This window comes from Moschus berezovskii, chromosome 5 (assembly GCF_049115385.1).
Source record: "Moschus berezovskii isolate FMDL1 chromosome 5, NW_MosBer_1.0, whole genome shotgun sequence".
Taxonomy (NCBI): domain Eukaryota; kingdom Metazoa; phylum Chordata; class Mammalia; order Artiodactyla; family Moschidae; genus Moschus; species Moschus berezovskii.
Window position 1 is genome coordinate 26,640,503 of NC_142464.1, and position 20,702 is coordinate 26,661,204.

The following is a 20,702-nucleotide window of genomic DNA, read 5'->3' on the forward strand; positions in this document are numbered from 1 at the left end:
GCTAGAAAACAAAAGAATATTGGCAATTTCCACTTCTGTAACTTTGGTAATGTTGAGTAATTCTGGAGCCATATTAAATGACATGGCTGCAGAGTTTCCACTGACCTAAATAGCCTCCTGAAAATAGTCACTATACTTAGACATTACTTTGCTGAAAAAGGTCCATATAGTCCAAGCTATGGGCTTCCCTGGTGGCTCAGAGGTTAAAGCGTCTGCCTCCAATGTGGGAGACCCGGGTTCGATCCCTGGGTCGGGAAGATCCCCTGGAGAAGGAAATGGTAACCCACTCCAGTATTGTTACCTGGAGAATCCCATGGACGGAGAAGCCTGGTAGGCTACAGTCCACGGGGTCGCAAAGAGTCGGACACGACTGAGCGACTGAACGGACGGACGGATGGATGTGAGAGTTGGACCATAAAGAAGGGTGAGCACTGAAGAACTGATGCTTTCAAACTGGTGAAGACTCTTGAGAATCCCTTGGACAGCAAGATCAAACCAGTCAATCCTGAAGGAAATCAATTCTGATTATTTGTTGGAAGGACTGTTGAGGAAGCTGAAGCTCCAATACTTTGGCCACCAGGTGTAAAGAGATGACTCATTGGAAAAGACCCTGATGCTAGGAATGATTGAGGGCAAGAGGAGAAGTGGGTGACAGGGGATGAGATGGTTGGGTGGCATCTCCAACTCAATGGACATGAGTTTGAGCCAACTCGGAGATGGTGAAGGACAGGGAATCCTGGGGTGCTGCAGTCCATGGGGTTGCAAAGAGTCATACACAACTGAGTGACTGAAAAACAATACTTAGAACTGTTGAAGTATGATCATCAAACACACCCTTTTTAGCAAAGCATTCCACTCAACGGGAGTCAAAGTTCAGTGATACTGATAAACATTAAAACTGTTGATGTGTCAAAGGTCTAAACCTTTGGGATACAAGCTTCCTTGATAAGCCAAATCTTAGGAAAAGTAACAATTTTGTCTCTCAAACTTTAACACAAAACATTTTCGAGGGTCTTATGTTTTTTTATTAGTCTGTAGAAAATATAGAAATTCTTCTCTCTATGAGGTTTCATATTCCTTGAGATATAAAACTGTATCTCTGAAAGCTGTGTGCATTTTATGGACAATATACTTATACATATTTGTAACATATTTTTCTTTCCAAAACCCTCATGGCTGAGTTAATTACTAACAGAACATTGTTCTGAAAATCATTGTATAAGAATAAAAATTCCCACCTTTAAATGCATTGTAATTTATGCAGTTGTTCTTGATTTCCAAACTAAAAACAAATTTGGAACAATGTGAAAAATGTAAACCAAAGTTTTCATTGAAATATATATGTTAATACCATCATGGTGACTATCTTTTTGAATGAAGTGATAAATGTATATTCTAATTTAGTCCCGCAAGGGTTAGATTTGGAACTGGGAATCTTACATCTGTTCTTCAAGGAAACTATCTCTTAATTTTTATCACAAATAATTTGTAATTTGCTAAATATAAGCTAGTCACACTGTGCTTCGTTTATTAAAAGAAATTAACATTCTAGCTTGGCTTCCCTTTGCTATCCATCATGCTCTGTGGAGCCATTAGAAAATATACATTTATGAAACACATCATGGCTTGTCAACCTAGAAGTCTGTTTGTAATTCAATTCTTTCTTCATAGTTTATCTTGTGCTATTTATTTAACAAATATTTACCAGATTCTTACTGTGTCAGGTTTTATGCTAGGAGTGAAGTATTTAACACTGAGCATTATGTATTGGTAAGCTTCCCCATGTATTTCTGGTTGATGCCCTTTTGATGCCCTGAGTTTTGTGGATGGAGAGGAACAACTAAAAGTGTTTGTGCTTCATTTGATTTCCAGCTTTGTCGTTGTACAGTCACTCAGTAGTGTCCAGCTCTTTGTGACCCCATGGACTCTAGCCTGCCAGGCTCCTCTGTCCATGGGATTTCCCAGGCAAAAATACTGGAGTGGGTTGCCATTTCCTTCTCCAGGTGGTCGTCTCGATCCAGGGATCAAACCCGCATCTCCTGTGGCTCCTGCATTGGCAAAAGGATTCCTTACCACTGAGACACCTGGAAAGCTTACTGAATTTATAATTTTACTTACTAAACGCATATATTCACATTGATGGGTGGATTAACTAAATTTACTTTAAAAAGATAGACAGCAATTCCACATTTAGCATGACCTAAAACACCAGATAAAACAAATACAAGAACTATACAACTTTTAAATCACATATATTTTACATGCATTCTAAAATATTAACATTGTAAATTTGGTTAATATCATCAATATTCCTTGTATTATTGCATAATATTTTTACTTAATTTGATATGTTCCTGAGGTTTTGGTAATACTGTTTTAATAGTATTTCCAGGGGAGATTTAAAAAAATAAAACAGACTTTTTCAAACTAGCCTCGGTCACAGGACCTCTGTTATCAAACAATTGATTATTGGATGAAGTGGGTATTGAATTCAGCTGTAGATTAAAAATCATGATAATTTTTATTAGGCTATTTCTTTTTTATGGTTAAGTTTTGCAACCATTTGTCTCTCTTAAAATGACGTATTTTGAAAATTAATAGTTTCCTCTACGTCTTGTCATCATAGTATATTGACCTGGTCTGTTAGCATTATTACAACATTTTTTATTCCTTAACTAGTATCTTATGGCGTCCCTTGTGGCTAACCTGGTAAAGAATCCGCCTGCCATGTGGGAGACCTAGCTTCGATCCCTGGGTTGGGAAGATCCCCTGGAGAAGGGAAAGGCTACCTACTCCAGTATTCTGGCCTGGAGAGTCCCGTGGACTGTATAGTCCATGGGGTGACAGAGTGGGACACGCCAGAATGCCTTTCACTATCATTTGTAGAGCCACACAGCAATTCCATCTCGGAAGAGATGCAAAAATAAGACCACACATTTCTCTTTAAGACATTTTGCTAATTCAAATACTTTTAAATGTGCTCTTTACTATTAGAACCATTTTCTACTTGATACTACATGTGGCTATGAGAGCTAATTAGTTCTCCTTGTTATGGATACAGAACTTTTTATGGACAATGCAAAAATTAACAAATTGTTTGCTAAAGTGATTGTAGCAATTTACATTTCCTGCAGCAATGTATGAGAATTTTTACTCAATGTTCTTCAATACTTAAAGTTGTCAGACCATTTACTGAGCATTGTAATGGTATTTAATTGCAGTTTCATTTGCATTTTCCTGATGACTAATGATATTAAGTGCCTTTTCATGTGCTCATTAGTTATTTGTATGTTTTCTTTTATAAAGTATTCGCCCATGTTTATTGGGCTGCTGTTCATACTATTATTAATAAATTGCAAAAGTTCTTTATTTCAAATTTGCTTCTTTTGTCAAATACATGTAACATGAATATATTCTTCACTCTGTGGCTTACATTTTTGTTTTCCTGACAATGTTTATCAAAGAGCCAACATATTTTTTCAGTGAACACCTTAATCAATTTTTTGTGACTCGTGCCATCCCAGAGTAAAAAACATTTGTTCCTATGTTTTCTACTGAAATTTTAAGTTTTATTTCTTAAGTATAAGTCTACATTTAATTCTAAATTTGTTGCTTGGTATGAAGTAAAGATCCAGGCTTGTTTCTTTCATATGTATATCCAATTGTTTGAACATCATTTTTTAAAGACTGTCCTTTCCCCCGTTGAATTACCTTTGTAATTAAAGGTATTGAATTAATTAAAGGTATTACCCTTAATATCTTTGTTGAAAACCAAATGGCCATTTATATGTGGGTCTTTCTCTGAACTCTACATTCTGTTCCATTGATCTGTATGTCTATTCTATCACCAATAGCTCATTCTTAGTTAATTTTTTTGTAATAGATCTTAGAGTCCAGTGGTATGTATCTTCTTACTTTGTTCTTCCTTCCCCAAATTACTTGATTATTCTAGGTCCTTCGCATTTCCTTATACATTATATAATCAGCATGTCAGTTCCTGCCAAAAATATATTGGGATTTGATTTGGATTACTTTGTAAATGAATCTAGATACTGGGAGAATTGCCATTTTAACAGTGTTGGATCTTTCAGTCCATGAAATCATATATTCCTCCACTGATTCAGGTCTTTTAAAATGTGTTTCTACAATGTTATGTGGTTTTCAATAAACATATATGCAAGCACATATTTTATTATATTTACCCCTTAAAATGTCATGGGTTTTGATACTATTGTAATGGAAATGTTTTATAATTTATTTTCCAACTATTTGTTGTCAGTATATAGAAATGCAGTTGATTTTTGCATGTTAGCTCAGATTTGGGGACCTTGCTAAAGTCACTCATTATCACGTAATTTTTTTTTTAGATTCTTTAAGATTTTGTATACATGATGATTAGTTTGCGTGCAAACTTTTATTTCTCTCTTTGCAATCTCTGTGCTCTTTCTTTCTCTTCTTGATTGTGCACTGACTAGCATCTTCAGTAAATACGGAAACGGGTAGAGAAAGCGGGGACGTTCTTGTCATGTTCTTCATCTTCAAGAGAAAGGGTTGAATCCTCATAGATGCCCTTTCAGTTCAGTTCAGTTCAGTCACTCAGTCGTGTCCGACTCTCCGCGACCCCATGAATCACAGCATGCCAGGCCTCCCTGTCCATCACCAACACCCGGAGTTCACCCAAACTCATGTCCATCGAGTCGGTGATGCCATCCAGCCATCTCATTCTCTGTCGTCCCCGTCTCCTCCCGTCCCCAATCCTTCCGAGCATCAGAGTCTTTTCCAATGAGTCAACTCGTTGCATGAGGTGGCCAAAGTATTGCAGTTTCAGCTTTAGCATCAGTCCTTCCAATGAACACCCAGGACTGATCTCCTTTAGAATGGACTGGTTGGATCTCCTTGCAGTCCAACGGACTCTCAAGAGTCTTCTCCAGCACCACAGTTCAAAAGCATCAATTCTTTGGCCATCAGCTTTCTTCACAGTCCAACTCTCACATCCATACATGACCACTGGAAAAGCCATAGCCTTGACTAGATGGACCTTGGTTGGCAAAGTAATGTCTCTGCTTTTTAATATACTATCTAGGTTGGTCATAACTTTCCTTCCAAGGAGTAAGCATCTTTTAATTTCATGGGTGCAATCAGCATCCGCAGTGATGTTGGAGCCCAAACAAATAAAGTCTGACACAGTTTCCACTGTTTCCCCATCTATTTCCCATGAAGTGATGGGACCAGATGCCATGATCTTTGTTTTCTGAATGTTGAACTTCAAGTCAACCTTTTTACTCTCCTCTTTCACTTTCATCAAGAGGCTTTTGAGTTCCTCTTCACTTTCTGCCATAAGGGTGGTGTCATCTGCATATCTGAGGTGATTGATATTTCTCCTGGCAATCCTGATTCCAGCTTGTGCTTCTTCCAGCCCAGCGTTCCTCATGATGTACTCTGCATATAAGTTAAATAAGCAGGGTGACAATATACAACCTTGGCATACTCTTTTTCCTATTTGGAACCAGTCTGTTGTTCCTTGTCCAGTTCTGAATGTTGCTTCCTGACCTGCATACAGGTTTCTCAAGAGGCAGGTCAGGTGGTCTGGTATTCCCATCTCTTTCAGAATTTTCCACGGTTTATTGTGATCAATGAAGCAGAAATAGATGTTTTTCTGGAACTCTCTTGCTTTCTCCATGATCCAGCGGATGTTGGCAATTTGATCTCTGGTGCCTCTGCCTTTTCTAAAACCTGCTTGAACATCTGGAAATTCACGATTCACATATAGCTGAAGCCTGGCTTGGAGAATTTTGAGCATGACTTTACTAGTGTGTGAGATGAGTGCAATTGTGCGGTAGTTTGAGCATTCTTTGGCATTGCCTTTCTTTGGGATTGGAATGAAGACTGACATTTTCCAGTCCTGTGGCCACTGCTGAGTTTTCCAGATTTGCTGGCATATTGAGTGCAGCACTTTCACAGCATCATCTTTCAGAATTTGAAATAGCTCAACTGGAATTCCATCACCTCCACTAGCTTTGTTTGTCGTGATGCTTTCTAAGGCCCACTTGACTTCACATTCCAAGATGTCTGACTCTAGGTGAGTGATCACGCCATCGTGATTATCTTGGTCGTGAAGATATTTTTTGTACAGTTCCTCTGTGTATTCTTGCCACAGGTTGAGAAAGTTTTCTTAGCTCAGTGAGATCACTGTGCTTTGCTTGGGGTCCCCCTGTCGGTACCAGAAAGTGGAATGTCTTTAGGCACGAAGCCAGGGTTATGTAGCCCTCATCTCATTTGTTTCTCATCTATATCAGAGATAGCAATTCTACACTTCCTGTTATCCCAAGCCTGAAAACACTTTTTCTGATATTTTTTCCACTTTTCTAGTTATTAATATGTGTTGTGGCCTGGTAAATCTGGTCCAGGTTACTATGTTATGGCCCTACATTCAGGGGACATAGACATCCATGTATTAACATCCTCTATTTAAATCAGCAAAATTAAAAATAGCTCTGAATATTCAAAATTTATGACTTTTATCATACACTTCAATAATTTTTTTTTTATTTTTAAATTGTTTCTTGAAGTATAGTTGATTTACAATATGTTAGTTTTGAGTGTACAACTTAGTGAGTCAATAGTTTTAAAGGTTATATGCATTTAAAAGATGTAAAATAATGGCTATATTTCCCTGTGCTGTATAGTATAAGTATATCCTTGGTGCCTATCTGTTTTGTAAATGCAAGCATACATGCTAAGTCACTTCAGTCATGTCTGACTCTTGGTGACCCATGGTTCCTCTGTCCATGGGGTTCTCCAGGCAAGAATACTGGAGTGGTTAGCCACTTCATTCTTCAATTTTATACATAGTAGTTTGTATCTCTTAGTCCCCTACTCCTCTCTTCTTTCCCCTTTCCTCTCTCCCCACTGATATCCACTGGTTTGTTTTCTAAACCTGTGAATCTGTTTCTATTTTGTCGTATACATTCATTTGTTTTATTTTTTAGGTTCCATGTATAAGTGATAACATACAGTGTTTATCTTTCTCTGACTTATTTTACTAAGCATTGATATAATACTCTCTAGATCCATCCATGCTGTTGTAGATGGCTGAATTTCATTCTTTTTAATGGCTGAGTAATAGTCCATTACTCAGCACACCTTCTTTATCCATTTATCTGTTGATGGATACTTGGGTTGTTTCCTTATCTTAGCTATATAAACTATGCTGCTATGAACATTGGGGGCTGCATGTATCTTCCTGCATTCGTGTTTTTAATTTTTTTCAGATATATGCCCAGGAATGAAACTGCTGGATTGTATGGTAGTTCTGTTTTTAGTTTTTCAAGGAACCTCTATACTGTTTCCCATAGTGGTTGTACCAGTTTACATTCCCACCAATAGTATACAAGTGTTCCCTTTTCTGCTTATCTTCATCAACATTTGTTATGTGTAGACTTTTTGCTGATAGCCATTCTGATGGGTGTGAGGTGAAATTTCATTGTGGTTTTGAATTGCATTTCTCTAATAGTTGGCAATGTTGAGCATCTTTTCATGTGCCTGCACTTCCATTAATTTTTAACTTCAGAATATCTGTTATAGAGTGAAGGCTTTTGAATAACTCAATCTCTTTGGTTAAACATAGTGATAAGCAGAATAATCCTGCAATGCACAAAACAACCCCTTTACAAACACAAAGAATTAAATTCCAGGACATTCTGGGTTATCCTACTAATGAGCTGAATAGGCTTCAGTGACACTGGAGAAAGTCCTCAGAAAGTGAAGCCAAGAGGAGACCCCTAAGATAGAAAGCTGTTTTATTGTAGAAAAGTGTCCCATACTGCTTGTAAACTCAATGGCTCTCCACAATACCTTCCTCTAAAGTCTGACTTTCATGCAGCTTGGGATTGTGTCTTCTTGTCTGGATTCTAACAGTTCCAAGCACAATGATTTTCACATTGTAGTCCCCAGTACTGACTGAATGGAATTGCAAACTTTTATAATGCATAGAAAAACATCATGTTTACAAGAAAACAAATTTTAAATGAAGTACATAATCAAATCTGAATTATTTTTTCCCTTTTGGTAATTTAGGTCATGAAAAAATTAATTAACATTTTAGTCATCCACCAAACATGTATTGGGCACTGCCTACAGGGCAATAAATATTTGTCCATGATGACAGATACTGCTAGTTGCCTCACAGTATCTATTCTTCCTTCCCTGTTGGTAATAGAATCCTGTAATTTTTGCTTGGTACATTGTTGTTTAGCTAAAAGTCTATATTTCAATCTCTTTTGCATCCAGGTATGGTCATTTGACTTAGTTCTGGCCAATAAAATCTCAGCAGAGATTTTTGTGGAAATTCTAGGAATTCTTAAAAGAGCAAACATGTATTATTCCTTTTATTCCCATTCTTCCTGAGTCTTTGATGCAGAAGCTCTTCTAGCAATTTTGGACATTAAGACAAGGGCCGTATCCTAGGGATGACAGAGCCATGCACAAGAAAGAGCCTAATGACTTCAGAGAATCACTAAACTATTAGTGTGAATAATAGTGAATAATGCAGACTCTAGACTGCATTAGCTGAGAGAAGTAAAATTCAATTTTGATTAAGCCATTTTTACTTGAGTTTTTCTATTATATGCATGCAAATTAAATTACAATTAACACAATATGAAAAAAATATTTGAATATTGTACCTTGGCTAATCTTTGATGAGACTATTAACCTGCTTTTTCATCGTGAAAGTACTGCATAACGTACAGTCCTCCACTTCTCAAGGGCTTAAAATAACAAAGACAGCTCTTGCTTATGAATCTGTGTGTTGGCATCTGGCTTCCCAGGTGGCGCAGTGGTAAAGAATCTGCTTACCAATGCGAGAAATGCAGGTTCGATCCCTCTGCTGGGAAGGTCCCGTGAAGTAGGAAATGGCAACCCACTGAAGTAGTCTTGCCTGGAAAATTCCTTGGACAGAGGAACCTGGTGGGCTATAGTCCTTGGGGATTGTAAAGAGCTGGACATGGCTGAGCACCCACACACTCACACTCTCTCGCTGGCTGCTGTTCATCTGATCTTAGACATGATGATGCTTTTGGCTCGGCTTGATTGGACTCTGCACTCCATCTGTGTTCCACATGTTGTCATCATCTGGGTTTGGCAGCTGCCTATCAACTTCTAATGATGAAATGCCAAGAGTGCAAGAAGACAAACCAAATGAGACAAACATATTTAAAGTTTCAGTTCAGTTCAGTTCAGTTGCTCAGTCGTGTCCAACTCTTTTCGACCCCATGAATCGCAGCACGCCAGGCCTCCCTGTCCATCACCAACTCCCAGAGTTCACTCAAACTCATGTCCATCGAGTCGGTGATGCCATCTAGCCGTCTCATTCTCTGTTGTCCCCTTCTCCTCCTGCCCCTAACCCCTCCCAGCATCAGAGTCTTTTCTAGTGAGTCAACTCTTCGCATGAGGTGGCCAAAGTATTGGAACTTCAGCTTTAGCATCAGTCCTTCCAGTGAACACGCAGGACTGATCTCCTTTAGAATGGACTGGAATTTGGAAAACTCAGCAGTGGCCACAAGACTGGAAAAGGTCGGTTTTCATTCCAATCCCAAAGAAAGGCAATGCCAAAGAATATTCAAACTACCGCACAATTGCACTCATCCTACACGCTAGTAAAGTCATGCTCAAAATTCTCCAAGCTAGGCTTCAGCAGTATGTGAACCGTGAACTTCCAGATGTACAAGCTGGTTTTAGAAAAGGCAGAAGAACCAGAGATCAAATTGCAAACATCCGCTGGATCATGGAAAAAGCAAGAGAGTTCCAGAAAAACATCTGTTTCTGCTAACACTAATATTTTATTGGCAAGTCACATGGCCAAGGCCAACATCAATGAGGTGGAAAAAATATACTCTCACCCACTCTATTGGGAGGAGTTACAATGACACCTGATAATGTTATGTGAATGAATAATTTTCTAACAAGGTGAGAGTAAAGAATCTCTTATGGAGAACTTGGAAAAGTTATAGAGACCTTGGAAAGGTTACTTTAACCTCTCTGTGTCTTACTTTTTTCACTTGTGAAGCCAAAGTATCAGGTTAGATGACTTATATTCTTGAGTTTTAAACTTTTGTGACTGTAATTCTAAATCATCTTATTTCCTTCCTGGTTCTCAGGAGACAGAGACATTCCAAAGCATGAAGCTAAAGAAGATTTTTAAAATGTAATTTTATTTATCATTTTTGGCTGTGCTGGGTCTTCCTTGCAGTGCAAGCTTTCTCTAGTTGCGGAGAGCAGGGGCTACACTGTAGTTGATGTGCACAGGCTTCTCAATGTGGTGGCTTCTCTTTTTGTGGTGCACAGGCTTGAGTAGCTGCGGTGTGGGCTCAGTAGCTGCATTTTGCAAGCTCTAGAGCAGAGGGTCAATAGTTGTGACACACTGGTTTAGTTGTTCTGTGGTATGTGGGATCTTCCTGAATCAGGGATTGAACCCGTGTCTCCTGCAATGGCAGGCAGATTATTTAACACTGAGCCACCAGGGAAGCCCTGAAAATTTTTATGTGTTGATTAGGCTTATTGAACTTTAAATAAAGAAGGATAAAGCAGATGTCAGTGGGTATATTAGGGATTTTCCTCTATGAAATATCTCATTCCCTTCATCCTCTGTCATCCCCTTCTCCTCCTGCCTTCCATCTTTCCCAGCATCAGGGGAAGATTTTCAAATGAGTCAGTTCTTCGCAGCAGGCGGCCAAAGTATTAGAGTTTCAGCTTCAACATCAGTCCTTCCAATGAATATTCAGGACTGATTTCCTTTAGGATGGACTGGTTGGATTTCCTTGCAGTCCAAGGGACTCTCAAGAGTCTTCTCCAGCACCACAGTTCAAAAGCATCAATTCTTCAGCGTTCAGCTTTCTTCAAAGTCCAACTATCACATCCATACATGACCACTGGAAAAACCATAGCCTTGACTAGATGGACCTTTGTTGGCAAAGTAATGTCTCTGCTTTTTAATATGCTGTCTAGGTTGGTCATAACTTTTCTTCCAAGGAGTAAGCATCTTTTAATTTCATGGCTGCAGTCACCATCTGTAGTGATTTTGGAGCCCCAAAAAATAAAGTTTCTGTTTCCACTGTTTCCCCATCTATTTGCCATGAAGTGATGGGACCAGATGCCGTGATCTTAGTTTTCTGAATGTTGAGTTTTAAGCCAGCTCTTTTACTCTCCTCTTTCACTTTCATCAAGAGGCTCTTCAGTTATTTGCTTTCTGCCAGACATTTTTTATCTCTCTCTTAAGTGGCAGGAGGAAACAAACTACAAGTTTCAGATTTTTTTTTTTCCTTCTCCATACAAAGTTAAAAGGAGGTTTTTCTATGGAAATGTTTTTCTTAAGCTATGTTAATGAAACTATTTATTTGCTTTGGAATTTGCCCTTCTTCAAAATGGTTCCATCTAAGACTAACTTTTTTTCTTTTCTCAAAACTTGGGCTGATAATAGCTCAACAAACCAGTATTCATATCAATTGTTTTACGACTGGGGGATGACACACCTCGTGCCATCCTATCTCAAAAATGAATGTTGTGGGAGAGCGGCCTGGTGAAACTCCGCCAGCATTGAGGTGTCTCTTTTATCTGATGAATAGCTTTCTAATAGACAAAAAACAGCTTGTTAAAGACTAGCAGGTTTCACTCTCCATCCCCCTTCTGATGTCCATGTCAGAAGGTCTCTCTGTCCTTTTTTATACTTTAATAAAACTCTGCTCTACAAAAGCTCTTGAGTGATCAAGCTTGGTCCCTGGTCCCGAAATTAAATCTTCTTTGGAGATCATGAATCTGACACCATTCACGGTAAGCTATTACTATTGACTCTAAAACAAACCATAGACACCCCTGCTTTCTCTCATTTGGGCTTCTTTTGACATTAAGAACCATATATGGATTTAAAACATTAAATTCATTCATTGCTTTTTTTTTTAAGTCTACCATATGTTAGACACTTTGAAGCACCAAGAATTTGGTGCCTAAATGTCTCCTCTGGGGATAGTAAGCCCTACAACAAAGGGGCTGATTTTCAGTAATGTGGGGAGATGTTGAAAGATGTATGTTAGGTTCTTTATCACACATCAAAAGAAAGGAGAAAAGATCATTATAAATGTGCCACAAGTTGAGAGACACCTGCAGGGAAATATAAAACAAGGCTTTATGGAACATAGTTTGAAAAATCAGTCTCCTTTGGAGCAATGTTATTCATCACTCATGAATTATGGCTACTTACTCAGCCCTACGTAGCCAGAATGAAGAGACCTAATGTTAATAAATATTGGTACCTTCCTCTCCCTGCCTCCAGAATTTTCCTGATTAGTAGAAATAAATAAGGGAGATAACATCCCCATCTTTCGGACTGAAAAAAAAAAAAGAGTTATTGGAAGGCACCAACCAGTTCCTATTTGGGGAACTAAATCTGAAACAGATGTAATTCTCTATCTTTCTCTACCTCCTTCATCCTCCACCCCTTTCTACAAAATAAGTCAAATGCCCTACAAGCAGAATTGCAGAGACTGAGGACAAATAATTTCCTTTATCCTTGGTCAGTGGGTTCCTCAGACAGACTTGGGGCTCTGGAAAGAAAATATAAACATTTATTTTCTTCTCAAGGTACTCCTGGCTGAGAAACAAAAATCAAACAATTGCTCAGATCTTTGAGGAGAAAAATGTATCTATCAGTTGTGTTTTTGGTGATGATTGGTGTCTTAATCTGTTTGGGCTATGTAGCAGAATACCACAGCCTGGATGGCTGATAAACAACAGACATTTGTCTCTCATAGTTTTGGAGGTGGGGAAGTCCAAGATCAAGGCACAGCAAGTGAGGGTCCTCTTCCTGGTTCATAGCCAACGACTTCTCACTGTGTCTTCACATGGTGGGAGGGGACAGGGAGCTCTCCAGAGTCGTTTTGCTGGGGCATTAATCCCATTCATAAGGGCTTCACACTCATGACCTAATCACCTCCCAAAGGCCCCACTTTCTAATATCATCATACCAGGCATTAGCTTTTCAACATACGAATTTAGGGGAGACACAAACATTTGGACCACAGTGAACATAAGCTTTTGGAAGACTGCACATCATCTTGAGAACTCTTTCAAAAAATTAAAGTCTCGAAAGAACGAAGTGGTGAAAGGGTTGAAATGAAGAATGATTTCAGCACTATCAGGGGAAAAGCAACTCAGAAGGCAAATCATTTCCCATTTCTGAGATAAGGAGCTGATTATAGACAAGGGGCCTTAGGATTCATGTTAGATTAGACAGTGCAGGTCGTTAGATATGTGGGCATGATTCCTGATTTCACAGAGGCTAATAGAAGTGTGACGGGGACAAAGTCTGGGTGTGTGAACACTCTGAACCCTCACACTGCTTGTCTGAATCAATGACAGATACTTATTGCAAGTGACAGAAATGTAACTAAAACTAAAGTAATAAAGAGGATGTAATGCTAAAGCTGAAACTGCAATACTTTGGCCACCTCATGCGACGAGTTGACTCACTGGAAAAGACTCTGATGCTGGGAAAGGTTGGGGGCGGGAGGAGAAGGGGACGACAGAGAATGAGATGGCTGGATGGCATCACCGACTCTGTGGACATGAGTTTGAGTGAACTCCGGGAGTTGGTGATGGACAGGGAGGCCTGGCGTGCTGTGATTCATGGGGTCACGGAGAGTCGGACACGACTGAGCGACTGAACTGAACTGAACTGAATGGCAAGGGACCAGTGAAACTCCCAAACCCAATACAAGATGGAACCTTTTAGAAAGGGAGGGATTAGAGCAGCTCTAGGAATTTCAATAACTAGAACGAAGGATTCAAATGCCATAAGGACTGATTCTCTGCCTCCTGCTGTTTCTGCTATTCACTGTTGCAGACATGTTTCTTCATATTGTGCCGTATGAAGAGATATGGCTGTGTACTCACATATTTATTACTTACTGCTCACGCTTTAACAATCTCAGGGAAGGACTCTGATTGGCCTGCTTGAGTCATGAGCCCATGTTTATCTTCTCCTAAAACACAGGACTGTTTTAGAAGTGGATCTAAGAAGGTTGGTTTTTTCAGAGAACAAATTAGAACAGGCACATATTAATATGTATCTTTCTTTTTTGCTTGTCTTAAAAGGATATACGTTTTCCAAAGAAGGTTGGTGAAGCAGTTAACCATCACCGCAAAACAAATCGCCCCAAAACTCTATGACTTAAAACAACAGTACCTTATTTTTCATGCTTCTGCAGGTAGGCGGAGGGCCAGCTGATCTAGGCTCAGCTCAGTTGGGTTAGCTTTAGTCCACATTCACTCATTTTCCTCGGACCAGTGGGCTGGTAGTAACCAAGGGATAGTCTTCTCATGGACACGAAAGAGACACAATAAGCAAACCGAGGCACATTGTCTCATTGTCTGCCTCTATTTGTGTTACATCTGTTAATATCCTTTCAACCAAAAGGGGTCATGTAACTCAGGGATTGCTGACCTTCAAGATCTAATGCCTGACGATCTGAGGTAGAGCTGAAGTAATGAAAATAGAAATAAAATGCACAATAAATGTGATGCACCTCAATAATCCTGAAACCACCCCCTGCCCAACCAGTTCATGGAAAAATTGTCTTCCGTGAAACTGGTCCCTGGTGCCAAAAAGGTTGGAGATGCTGATGTAGCTGAACCCACCATCAAGGAGTGGTCAAATATAGTCTGCCTCGAGAAAACTGCAAAGATACATGGGAGAAGGCATGGACAGAGAGTAGGGTAAATAATTTGGAAGATTTCACGCAATCTACCATGCAGACAGTTAGCACAACTATTTTGGATTTTCAAGTGATAGTATTCTGGTTAACTATTACTCTGGATCAGAAACTCAGAAAAGGCTCACCTGAATGATTCTGGCTCAAGGTGTCCCGTGCAGTTGCAGTCATATGATGACTAGGGTTGGACAGTGGGAGTGAAGCTGATGGCAGCTAGCTGGATATCTTGCCGTCATGGCCTGACCATGGAGTCTTTCTACAAGAGTTAGTTTGGGTTCCTTATAGAATAGTCTCAGGCCTCGTGGACTGCTTACTTTAAATAAAAGCCTTGAAAAACAAATATTCTAGCTCATGAAGTTATCATTTAAAGGCAAAGTAACTTCACTTTTGTCACTGTATTCTATTAGTTACAAGTACATCACAGCTGGTCCATATTCAAAGGAAGGATAATCCTCTATTTCAAATTCACTTCTTGGCAGGGGGGTAGCAAGCTATGATACACATTACCATGAATGTGTATCCATTACAGAAGTGGATACTCATTCATAATAAATGCCAAACCAGAACTACAACAGAAGTCCAATTTTCTGCTTTATCATAATGCCTGTGGCAGATGACATATTCCAAAATATAAAAATCATCAACATCTCTTACCCCACATGCTCTAGAAGCTTCCTACTTCCCTGTCAAGAAGTGAAGTTGAAATAGAGAATTATCCTTCTTTTGAATATGGACCAGCTGTGATGTAATTGTAACTAATAAAATACAATGGCAAAAGTGAAGTTACACTGCCTTCCAAGTCTAACTTCATGAGCTAGAATATTTGCTCTTAACAAACATCAAAGGAGCATTCCACCCAAATATGGGCACAGTATAGGATAAAAATGGTAAAGACCTGGTAGACGCTGAAGGGATCAAGATGAGATGGAAAGAAAACACAGAAGAACTGTATAAAACAAGATCTTAATGAACCGGATTACTGCAATGGTGTGGTTAGTCACCTAGAGCCAGACATTCTGGAGTGGGAAGTCAAGTGGACCTGAAGAAGCCCTGCTGTTAATAAAGTTAGTGAATGCAATGAAATTCCAGCAGAACTATTCGAATCCCTAAAGGAAGATGCCATCAAGATTTTGCATCATTATGTCAGCAAATCTGGAAGACCCAGCAGAGGCCACAAAACTGGAAAAGGCCAATCCTCATCCCAATTCCCAAGAAGGACAGTACTAAAGAATGTGCTAACCATTGGACAACTGCACTCATCTCCCATGCTAGTGAGGTCATGCTTAAAATCTTGCATGCTAGGCTTCAGAATTATGGGAACTAAGAACTTCCAAATGTCGAAGCTGGGTTTAGAAAAGGAAGAGGAAGTGAAGTGAAGTGAAAGTCACTCAATCGTCTCCGATGGACTATACAGTCCATGGAATTCTCTAGGCCAGAATACAGGGAAAGGGTAGCCTTTCCCTTTTCCAGGGGATCTTCCCAACCCAGGGATCAAACCCAGGTCTCCTGCATTGCAGTAGGATTCTTTACCAGCTGAGCCACAAGGAAAGCCCAAAGAAAGAGAAACTAGACATCAAATTGCCAACATTTGCTGGATTATAGAGAAAGCAAGGGAATTTCAGAAAAGCATCTATCTCTGTTTCATTGACTACGCTAAAGCCTTTGACTGTGTGGATCACGACAAACTGTGGAAAGTTCTTAGAGAGATGGGAATACCTGACCATCTTACCTGTTTCGTGAGAAATGTGCATGTGGGTCAAGAAGCAACAGTTAGAACCCTGTATGGAACAAATGATTGGTTCAAGATTGAGAAAGCAGTGCAACAGGGCTGTCTGTTGTCACCATGTTTGTTTAACCTGTAGGCTGAGCACATCATGAGAAAGGCTGGGCTGGATGAGTTACAAGCTGAAATCAAAATAGGCGGGAGAAACAACAACCTCAGATATGCAGATACCACCACTCTAATGGCAGAAAGCGAAGAGGAACTAAAGAGCCTCTTGATAAGGGTGAAGGGGGAGAATGAAAGAGCCACCTGAAGACTAAATTAAAAAACTAAGATCATGGCATCCGGCCCCATTACTGCATGGCAAATAGAAGGGGAAAAGGTGCAGGTAGGAACAGATTTGCTCTTCCTGGGCTCCAAAATCGCTGTGGATGGTGAGTGCAGCCATGAAGTCAGAAGACAATGGCTTCTTGGTGGGAAAGCGATGACAAACCTAGACAGAGTGTTGAAAAGCAGAGACATTACTCTGCTGACAAAGGTCTGTGTAGTCAAGGCTATGGTCATCCCAGTGGCCATGTATGGTTGTGAGAACTGCACCATAAAGAAGGCAGAATACCAAAGAATTGATGCCTTTGAACTGTGGTGCTGGAGAAGACTCCTGAAAGTCCCTTGAACAGCAAGGAGATCAAACCAGTCAATCTTCAGTTCAGTTCAGTTCAGTTCAGTGGCTCAGTCATGGCCGACTCTTTGTGACCCCATGAATCACAGCACGCCAGGCCTCCCTGTCCATCACCAACTCCCGGAGTTCACTCAAACTCATGTCCACAGAGTCGGTGATGCCATCCAGCCATCTCATTCTCTGTCGTCCCCATCTCCTCCCACCCTCAATCCCTCCCAGTATCAGACTCTTTTCCAGTGAGTCAACTCATCACATGAGGTGGCCAAAGTATTGGAGTTTCAGCTTCAGCATCAGTCCTTCCAATGAACACCCAGGGTTGATCTTTAGAATGGACTGGTTGGATCTCCTTGCAGTCCAAGGGACAATCTTAAGGGAAATCAACTCTGAATATTCACTGGAAGGACTGATGCTGAAGCTGAAGCTCCAGTATTTGGTCATCTGATGCAAACAGCTGACTCATTGGAAAAGTCCCTGATGCTGGGAAAGATTGAGGGCAGAAGGAGAAGAGGGCATCAGAGGATGAGACGACTGGATGGCATCACCGATGCAATGGACATGAACTTGGGAAAACTCTGGGAGATGGTGAGGGACAGGGAGGCCTGGCATGCTGCAGTCCACGGGGTCACAAAGAGTTGGACACAACTGGGCAACTGAACAGCAACCACAACAGTGAATGTGTAACTTTAGACATATTCTCTTATCTACCAGTGTTGGTCAGTAATAGACATCACGTAATATTTATCAAACAAGTGACTGATGGCTTCTTCAGAATTCAGTTTCTTCCTCTACATGGGATTAATAATACCTAAAGAAAGTCATAAAGAATAAATGAGATGAAAGACTTGAAGATGTTTTGAAAATTTGAAAGGACAATTATCTATGGGTATTCCTGTCCTTTTTATTCAGTGCCTAAAACATTCTCTTTGGAATATTCTCAATAAAGACAATTATTTTGTCCTAAATAATTTTACTTTTGTAAGAGCTGAGAGTTATTTGGAGCAGGGAAAGGACTTATGATTTCACTGAGTAATAACATTTTGGGGTCTAAAATGAGACATCATTATGATATGATGAGACTAATATTTTTAAATTGGCTGGTAACCTGTTCTGAACGATATTTCTAAGAAAAGATTACAGAGAATATTTCAAACAAAGGCAGGGAAATTGAAATAACTGTATGATGGCTGCAAATAAGGGAAAATGTTCATTTGAATATTTGCTTAAAAATAGGATTAAATGCTTCCTCATCATCTCTCTTGTCTAGTTTCTGGAGAAAGACTCAAGCATCATTTTTAAGATGGAGAAATTTGTCTTTTATTGATGATGAGTTGAAAATGAAAGCCAATAGAAATTAAGTAAAATAACTGAACTCACAGGTAAGAACCAGCTGTAGATTTCCAAAAGTTATTCAAAAGGTATCTTAGTTTAGTCACCTCCATATTCATCATTTTAAGGTTAAATTACCTTGTTACTTTTTATTTATATGTGTTTATTTCCTTTTTGTAGTCTTAAAGATGGTGAATGGGAATTTATTTTTAAGTACTACTTATGTGGGTTTTTCTTTTCTACTTACCAAAAATAAATTATTTCTTAGTCACTGAAGTAAAAATGAATAAAAAGGAAAATGATTTCAGCAAATGGGGCTAATCGGTTACTGACATTTTCTTTCTTAAAGACATATTGTGGTAGTTTTCTCTAGGGAAACCTCATGTATCTGTGATAAAGTGGATGGCACTGTGATACCAAATTCAGCCAAGAAGAGTCTGATGAGACTACTTAGGTAATTTTGATAATATTTTCACATATAAAGTTTTTTTTGGAAAAAGATTTTGAAATAAAATTTTGTATAATTAAATTTTATTCCACATAATTTACATATATGTTATAATAGGATGTGTATATTTTATAAGTATACATACTAAAATTAGGTGAGAGCTTTTAAAAGGTATATATGCTAGAATCATTCGCCAGACTAACAGTCTAGCTAATAGCATACTCTCCTAAAAAGTTCTCCAAAGACCACAGCATACTCATTTCTTCTCAAACAAGAAAGTAGTGAGCAGCTGTCAAGAGATTTTTCCAGTGGCTTATGGTCTGCTTGACTTTATGGGAAAGGCCTCCACTTAACTTCACTTCCCCACTTCCCTTTGCCCTCCTTCAGATAAGATCAAACTCAGTCCTAGACAGTTCAGACAGCTCACAGGCCATTGCTGATCGAGCCACTGGCTGGTCTAGCCGAGGAGGATATTTTTGACATTAGCCTGACAGGAAGTTATGCGCCCTGATTGGTCTTATATGAAAAGGCCTGGGGAATGTAGAATTCATGAATGGCTCTGATAAATGATGCTGGTTTCCATAGCATGAATAGGATGTATAATTGCTGCTGCCTTGCTCCACGTCATTAGAGAGTTCAGATCCTAAACTCAAGGACCATCTCTCCTTGAGGGGCTTCTAACCCAGATGGGGCTGAGAGTAACTTATTCCACAAAATTCATAACTCCTATTGATTAAAATTGTGTTAATTAAGTAATTCTATTTTGTGTTAGAGGTATTACTATTTATCTTTATTGCAGTGGGAAAGTTCTTTGTCTTTTTTTTTGGAAATGGACAAGTTATTTAATTAGGTTCTTTGCAAGAAGTTCAGAATACTACTTTGTGAGGATAAATTCCATTTGTGAGAGCAAACACAGAGCGGAGGTAGCCCTGGAGCTGAGGGACAGCTTTGATTCTTTGCAGAATTTGTGAGTCCACAGCTTTCTGATCAACCTTGCGCTGCTCTGTGATCTCGTATTTCTCTCTCTCTGTGTCGAAGATCTCACCCTCCTGGTGTCTCAGTTTACGAAGCTTCTTCTTCTTAAAATAAGTGTCAGTGAGATGTTCTGGGATTTTCACATCACCGATATCGATTTTGGTGGAGGTGGCAATGACAAATTTCTGGTGTGTTCTATGCAGAGGAACTCGATTGAGGGATAGAGGCCCGGTCACAAGTAGCAAGCCACTGCCAGCTGCTTCAGGAAAACAACCCTCTTGCCTCTGTGGCGCCCAGCGAGGATGATCAGAATGGCCCCAGGAGTGATGCTGGCATGCAGCTTCCTCACATGCTTACTGAAGGGTTTTTTGCTGTGACTCAACAGTTTCCGAGGCACGTCTTCAGTAGGGTAATACCTAGGCATTTTGCGAAGTTTGACCACTCGGGAACCACCATTCTTGTCGCCACCAACTGGTTTGGTGACAGTAGCAAGAACCCGAACCGTCTTTTTCTTTTCGACCTTGGATTTAGCTGCTGAATACTTTCTCTTGTACAGCGCCTTTCTGGAGTACATGGCTGATCGGGAATATCTGCCAATTCCTCTGACCAGGACAGGATTTCAGCTGCAGTGGGGCTTTCCCTTCTTAACTTTCTTCACCTTTTCCACCTTTTTAGCCTTGTTGCCAGCATCAGCCTTCTTGGCTTCAGGTTTTTTCTTAGTATCTGGCTTCTCAGCCTTTTCACCCGCCATCTTGCAAGATAGGAAAGAGCAGTTCTTTGTCTTAAAGA

The 20,702-nt window shown here is 39.7% G+C and overlaps 1 pseudogene; it reads right to left on the reverse strand.

Moving 5' to 3' along the window:
• Positions 1 to 19,745: 19,745 nt before the first annotated feature.
• On the reverse strand, positions 19,746 to 20,702 carry LOC129561841 (large ribosomal subunit protein eL6 pseudogene; annotated as a pseudogene).